The sequence below is a fragment of the Portunus trituberculatus genome, chromosome 41 (assembly GCF_017591435.1).
Source record: "Portunus trituberculatus isolate SZX2019 chromosome 41, ASM1759143v1, whole genome shotgun sequence".
NCBI lineage: Eukaryota > Metazoa > Arthropoda > Malacostraca > Decapoda > Portunidae > Portunus > Portunus trituberculatus.
The window spans coordinates 33,298,926-33,306,425 of record NC_059295.1 but is presented as its reverse complement, the minus strand read 5'-3'; the positions used below and the strand labels follow the sequence as shown (position 1 = coordinate 33,306,425).

Genomic DNA, 7,500 nt, shown 5'->3' with positions numbered 1-7,500 from the left:
CATACCAAGAACACTCAAGCACAATGATATAATCAAGCACAAATACACCACACATACACACATACACACACACACACCCTTGCCTACGTATTTCCTTCAGCAGATACTCACTCACTCCTTGTTCCTTATTATTAGCTACCAATGACTCACGAAGGCAAGAAGGCACCACACCACTAGCAGCCTCCCTCCTCCCTGCCCTTCCCTTCCTCCTGCTGTTGTTGTGTCATGCATCTGGCAGCGGCGTTATGCTGTAGTAGGGGGTAGAGGGAAGGCACGCAGCCAAGACAAGCAGGGATGGGGGATGCGCGTGTGTATGTATGTATATGTGGGTGTGGGTGGGTGTGGGTGACGGATGGGCAGCGCTGAGTGATTTTCCGGTGGTCTAGTTAAGTGGTTGGCTTGGTTAATGTTGGGAGTTTATGAAGGGTGAATAGGTGCATGTCTGTCTGTCTGAATGTCCGAGTGATTGACTGATTCACTGGGTAGTTAGTGGGAGGTGTGACTGATTGATTGATTTATTGACTGATTGACTGACTAACTGGCTGACATGTTGGAGTGGTGGTGGGTGGGTAGTTAGGTGAGAGAGAGAGAGAGAGAGAGAGAGAGAGAGAGAGAGAGAGAGAGAGAGAGAGAGAGAGAGAGAGAGAGAGAGAGAGAGAGAGAGAGAGAGAGAGAGAGAGAGAGAGAGAAAAAAAATTCCTTTAAAGCCACACCACCATCACAACCACCACACCACAACACCACACAACACCACCACAGGAGCAGGCAGCCACGAGGTAATGAATCACGCCTCCCCTTCGTCAGGCGGCTCCTGTCGAGGGTATTACTCGTTGGCAGCGGGAACTGTTTACGACCGAGCCAATACCCAGCAAAAGGGATCATGGCTGGCAGTGGCGGCGGCGGCGGGGGTGGCGGCTGGCAGTGGCGGTGGTGGGGGTGGTTGCGATGGTGGTGGCGGCTCTGTTAGGGTTTAGGCCATGTTTACTCCTCCTCTCCTCCACGCTATATATTCATTCCTCACTGCCAGTAGAATTAACACAGGAGGCAGCTGTTTGCAGGGCGGCGAGGGATGAGAGGGGAGAAAGGGAAGGCCGAGGCTCAGAAGGGAGTGTTGGGGGGGTGTTGGGGATGTTTGAGGGGTAGGTCAGGTGTCAAGCACGGAAGACGAGGTATGTAGATGCATGGTGAGCAGGCTGAGGTGAAGTGGAGTTGGGGAGACAGGGAGGTGAGGGAGGTGAGGGAGTGGTCTGTGTGGAAGGGATGTTGAAGGAGTGGTGGGTCATTTGGTTGAGTTTTGGGGTAGTGGGGATGGAGGTTTCGAGGTGTGGATAGTGTAGGAGCAGTGGAGGTTTATAAGGAGAGGGAATGGTGGTGGTGGAGGTGAGGGTAAGTTGTGGATAGGGAAGAAGCGGGAGAGTGTGAGGAGTGGAGGGGGAGGAAGTGCGGGGAAGAGAAAGAGTGAAGAAGACGCAGTAATTTGGACAATGACTTCCTCATGTCGACTAATGCTCCTTAGAATTACAAATGAGTGGCCAGGGCGCAAAAGAAGGTGTTATGAAGGGGTGGCGCAGGGAAGGGGGAGTGTTTGAGGGCGTGTGGCGGAGGTCACTGGCCACACTCCCATGCAACAGTTGCTCTCTTCCCTCCGTGTTCCTAATCCCTTCCCTTCCCTCCCCTTCCTCTCTCCCTCTCTCTTCTGTTCCTCCACGCATTTCTTTCTCTTAAATTGTGTAAAAGGTCTTCTTTTCTTTGTTCCTCCCGTCCTCCTTCCTTTGTCTCCCTTTTTCCTTCCTCTGTTCCGCCTTTCTCCTTCTCTCCTTGCCAGACTTATTCCTTGACAGGTCCTCCTCCATTCTCCCCTTCCTTCCTTCCTACGATCCGTCTCTGCGATTCTTTTCATTCTCCTTCATTTATCTCTCTTTTCTTTTCCCTTCCTGCAGCAGTACGCCTCCTTCCGTCCCCAGCACCTCGTTTTCTTCCCTCGTTTCCTCCCTTCTGTGAAAACAACATTAGGGCACAAATCTTGAGGTGTTTAATACCCTTCATCCACTTTTCTCCCATTAATGCTAATTAGCAGCGGCTTTGGCGGACACTGCGGCGGCTCCTTCACCTCCACGCACCCCCTTTCCCCTCTCCTCTTACCCTCACCCTCCCCTTCCATTATCCCAACACCTGGCGCTAGACAGATGAAGAGAAAGGGAAGGGAAAGGTGAGGCAAACCCGTTCATTCACCTGCGCGGCTAAAAGTTGGCGTGATTCAGGTGTATTGATGAGCAGGGCAACGTGTGGACCGGGAAGGGCGGCGGGGAAAGAGTAGTGCTGAGGGGAGGGCAATGGCAGGGAGTGGGGATTTGTGCAGCGTGTAAAGGGAGGAGGAATGATGATAGTGAAAGTTGTATAAGTGAGGGTTATAAAGACGTGAAATGACAGGAGGGGGGATACAACAGAGATAGTGGTGTGTGGGGGGATAGTGAGGGACTGTGAGTTATGGTGAGGAGGGAAAGTGAAGTAAAGTGATGGTGAGAATAGTGAGAAGTGAAGTAAAGCGAAGAGTACATGAAAGATATAGGTTAGACTAGCTTAGGTTACGTTAGACCAAAAAAAAAAAAAAAAAAAAAAAAAAAAAAAACTGAACAAATATAGTGAGGGACACGAGTGACAGGAACGGAAATGATGATGAGAATAGTGAACGATGTACCACGAAATAGCTCAGAGGTGACAGCGTTGAGAGAGAGAGAGAGAGAGAGAGAGAGAGAGAGAGAGAGAGAGAGAGAGAGAGCGCCAGGTACATCACGGCATGTGGTCTGAATACAAGGAACAGGGACACGAAATTTGGGATGAGGCGTTTGTGTGTGAGAGAGATTAGCTTATAATGTTGTATGGGACCTGCACGTGACGGGAAGGGAAGGTGAGGGGAAGGGAAGGTGAAGGGAAGGGGTGACGGGAAGGGAGGAAAGGGTGGAGTACGTGGGTGGAAGACGGTAAAGGGAGAGATGGAGTGGGGACAAGACTGAATGGGTGAGTTAATTAAGAATGAATTATACTGAGTGAGATCTTGGGCGGAGCGGGGAGCGGGGCAGTAGGGAGTCGGGCGGGGCGGGGTAATGACGGAGTGGGATGGGGAGGGACGGGTAAAGGTGGTGAAGTGAAGTGAAGTCAGGCGAAAGTTAACTAAGACTTGATTAATCTGAATGGGACTGCAAGGCGGGAGATGCGGGAGGAGGGAGGGGGATGGGGAGGGAGGGGAGGGGCGGGGAGGGCGATAGAATGCGACCTGGGCAAGGCAAGGCAAGGCAAGGCAAGGCAAGGCAAGGTAAGGTAAGGTAGGCAAAGTACAATAACGTAAGATGAGGTAGGGTTAGGTGAGGGTATGGTGATGCAGGATGAGACAGGGGAAGGAAAGGAAGGAAGGATAGGACAGGACAGGACAGGGCAGGGCAGGACAGGACAGGGCAGGACAAAGAGCTAAGAAGGAGAGCAAAACAAGGGTAGTGGGTGGGGAAGGAGGATGCAAACAAAATCACACACGGCCACGGGAAGAAACACACCCCTCCCTCCCTCTCACCACCCCTCACACCACACAGAGCAGGACGCGTGGGTGGAAAGGGGGGGAGGGGAAGAAGACTTGACTAATTAAGTTCTCAACACACCTGGCCTTCCTCCTCTTCCTCTTCTTTACCCTCCACCTCCATCACCACTATCTCAACCATCCCCCCTCCTCTTCCTCCTCTTCCTGGTAGTTGTGAGGAAGTTACGAAGAAGCCAAAGGGAGCAGGTGGCCCAGTAATTGATGTAGTACGTAGACAAACAATGCTGCTCTATAAACAACTCAAATATTCTATACTAGTTAATGCATGAAACGAGACAAATAGTGCTCACTGAAGGATTTGAGGTTCTATATCTATCAACATAATTATCACATTACAAACGGTGCAAATTGTAGTCAACCACGCAGCCCCTTCATTTAGCTACACAGATGGTCGAAAAGTGATGGGGCCGACTGAGAAATAGTGTCCTCTTTCCCTCTTCTTCTTCTTCTTTTCTTTCTTCTTCTTCTTCTTTTATTCTCTCTCTTTAGTCTTTCCTCGACATATTATTCTTCCTCCTTCCTACAATTTCTTCGCCCTCCTTCTCTCCTCCTTTTCTCTCTTTTTTTTTCATTTCCTCCTTCCTCCTCTCGTTCTTTTTCTTTTATCTCTCCTCCTCCTTCCTCCCCTTCTTCAAGTCTAATTTTCAGATCGTTATCGTTTATTTCTTTCCTTCATTCACAATTGGCGAGGTAAGTAAATAAGTAAGTAAGTGGGTAAGTGGGTGGGTGGTTGGGTGGGTGATTGAGTGAGTGAGTGTACGAAAGAAAGAAAGAAAGAAAGAAAGAAAAAGAAAAAAAGGAAGAAAAGGAAAGAAAACAAGAAAGTTGAAAGAAAGGAAGAAAGGAAGAAAGAAATAAAGAAAAAAGTAAATAAATAAATAAATAAATAAAAACAAAACAAAATTAATCCAGCTCTCTGTAAGCCGTGCAGTGGTCTACATGACGCGGCTCTGGGGAGATGGCTGGACCAGTAGTAATGGGTCGCAAAGTCTTCAGAGGGCAAAGTAATCCCATTCATACGTGCCACCAGCGAGACATCCGGAGAGAAAGAAGTTACCCAGATAATATTTAATTAAGTCAAGATTTCAAATTAGGAAAGCCAACAACTTTTTTTTTCAGGTTTCAGGAATGGCGTTTTTTTTTTTCTCTTAATTTTCTGCACTGCTTTCACGCTTGAGAGAGAGAGAGAGAGAGAGAGAGAGAGAGAGAGAGAGAGAGAGAGAGAGAGAGAGAGAGAGAGAGAGAGAGAGAGAGAGAGAGAGAGAGAGAGAGAGAGAGAGAGAGAGAGAGAGAGAGAGAGAGAGAGAGAGAGAGAGAGAATATAAAAGTCTTAATATCGAACTATGAGTAAAAAAAGGCAGGCAAATTTGGTGAAGCGAGGCGAGCTTAAACTGTGACTTTCTATCTAAACCCACGCGTTTTCATATTCATTCTGGTTAGTATTTAGTGATTTTATACAGCTTCAGGAACTTATGTGGGGGATTACAATAGTGAAGATCCTGGCCACTAATCTTCTGACCTCCATAGACCCTTCCTAATGCTAATAAATCGTCTAATCGTACACAAAAATTAAGGTACAATGCGTCTCAGTAATGAAAGTGTTAAATATTTATTCCTAACGTCCTCTTAACTTATTCCCCTCTATTTCTTTCTGGCGGCGTCCATTTAACGTACTACTGCCCCAGATGCCAGGCCTGCCTATATCACAGGAGACACGTGCAGTCAGGCTTCATGGTTTCAGTAGTTTGTGTATTGTGACGATGCTACAGACTGACTAGGTCGAAGGAATATGCAGGAAGTCCATATCTATACTTAATCTTTCTACCGATACACTATTAACACCTACTACTATACTACTACTACTACAACAGCTATTTCTACTCCTACTACTACTACTACTACTTACTACTACTACTACTACTACTACTACTACTACTACTACTACTACTACTACTACTACTACTACTTTTATTACTACTTTTCTTACACTCCTTATTTGCCATTATTGTGAAAGAATACAACAACAACAACAACAATAAAAACTACTACTACTATTACTACTATAACTATAACTACTACTACTACTACTACTACAACTACTACTAATACTACTACTACTTTTCCTAAACTCTTTGCCATAATCGTGAAAAAAATCCTTACAACGTTAAGAATAATCCCATTTCACAGCCTCAAAAACATGATTACCACGAACAGAAAAGCTCATGAAAGAGAAACAGTGCACACAGCCGCTGGTCTTATTAATTACGTGTATCTGAAAGGAAACTGCGAAAAAGATATTTTGAACTGGCAAACTCGAGTGAGAATTCAAATTTCCCGCGAAGCAAAGAGTCATTTTTCCTGCTACAAACTGACAAGGAGGAGGAAGAGGAGAGGAAAGAGGAGAAGAAGCAAGAAGAGGAGAAAGAGGCGAGGAGGCAGAAGAAAAAGATGAAAGACTGAACAAGGCTTCCATTCTCAACTAAACGTTCAGTATTGACTTAAACTGAGAAAAATAATACATGTCTTTGTCTTTTCTGTGTATTTCCTCCTCCTCCTCCTCCTCCTCCTCCTCCTCCTCCTCCTCCTCCTCCTTGGCTCATGGATTAGAGACTGGATCGCCGACGCAACTCCACATATTGCGCTGAATGGTTCTCCTCCTCTTCTTCTTCTTCTTCTTCCTCCTCCTCCTCCTCCTCCTCCCCCACTTGCGTCACACACACACTCAATATTCTGTCCCTCTAGCCGCTCATCTCTCACACACACACACACACACACACACACACACACACACACACACACACACACACACACGCCACTCAACGATGAGACCAACAAAATAACACAGGCAAGTTATCTTAACCATTAGTGATGAAAATAGTGATGCTGGCAAGATGATGTCTAAAGATAACACCACCAACATTCTCTCTCTCTCTCTCTCTCTCTCTCTCTCTCTCTCTCTCTCTCTCTCTCTCGTGCGGCCACCTGTTGTGACTGGAACCCGAAGCGAGAGTCGTAATCTACAAGCAGCGTCGCGTGGGTCTTGTCTTCAGGAACTCTGTGAGCTGTATGGGAATCGACCAGAGCACACACACACACACACTTGCTCTCCCCTGTTTCCTTGGCTTTGTACCGCCGCCGAGGAGAAGGAAGAGGAGGAGGGGGCGCGTGCAAGGGAAACAATGCCGGCTGAGTGTCTGTGAGGGGGAAAGGAGTGACAGGCGGGGCTGGGGAGATGCTGGGTGTGGTTTAAAGTCGAGAGGAACTGTACCAATGTTAGGCACTGGGCGACTTAAGGAGGAGGTAGTGGTTGCGTGTTTAAGAGCAGAGAGGGAGGTAAGGAAAGGGAAAGGCAAGATTAAAGGGGGAGGAAGAGGTAAGTGGGAAAGGTAAGAGGGGGGGGTTAGGGAATCTAAAGTGGTTAAAAAAATGGAGTTAATATTGAAGGAAAGTAACGAACAGAAGGAATAAAGAGGGAAAGGAATGTAGTCTGGCTTCATGGGAGGGACTGGACGACCGAGGGGAGGTGAGGTGAGGTGAGGTGAGGTGAGGGGAGGGGGAGGAGAGGGGAAGCGGAAGGGAAATGGGTGGAACTGCAAAAGATGTTGATTTGTTGGCTGAGGGTTTTGGGGGAGGATGCAAATGGAGCAGGAGGAAGGCCACTGCTGTAGAAAAAAGAACTGATTTGTTAGGTGAAAGGTACAGGGGGAAGCAGGGGGAAGTGGGGTGAAAATGGCCAAAGGTAGACTGGAAAGATATACGAAGTTGGGAAGAGGGGGGCAGGAGAGAAGAGGGGAAACTGTAGAGACTGCGGAGGGAGAAAAAAGTGTGAGTGATGGACAGGGCGTGTGGGTAATATATATAGTGTAGTGTAATAGATGTATGAGTGATGAGACTGCTCGCTGCGAAGGAAT

General features: G+C 47.5%; 1 protein-coding gene across 20 annotated transcripts in view; it reads right to left on the bottom strand.

Moving 5' to 3' along the window:
- LOC123517066 (voltage-dependent T-type calcium channel subunit alpha-1I-like) overlaps nucleotides 1-7,500 on the bottom strand; it is a 467,781-nt gene that overhangs the window by 383,010 nt on the left and 77,271 nt on the right. The gene's annotated exons all lie outside the window — the stretch shown is intronic.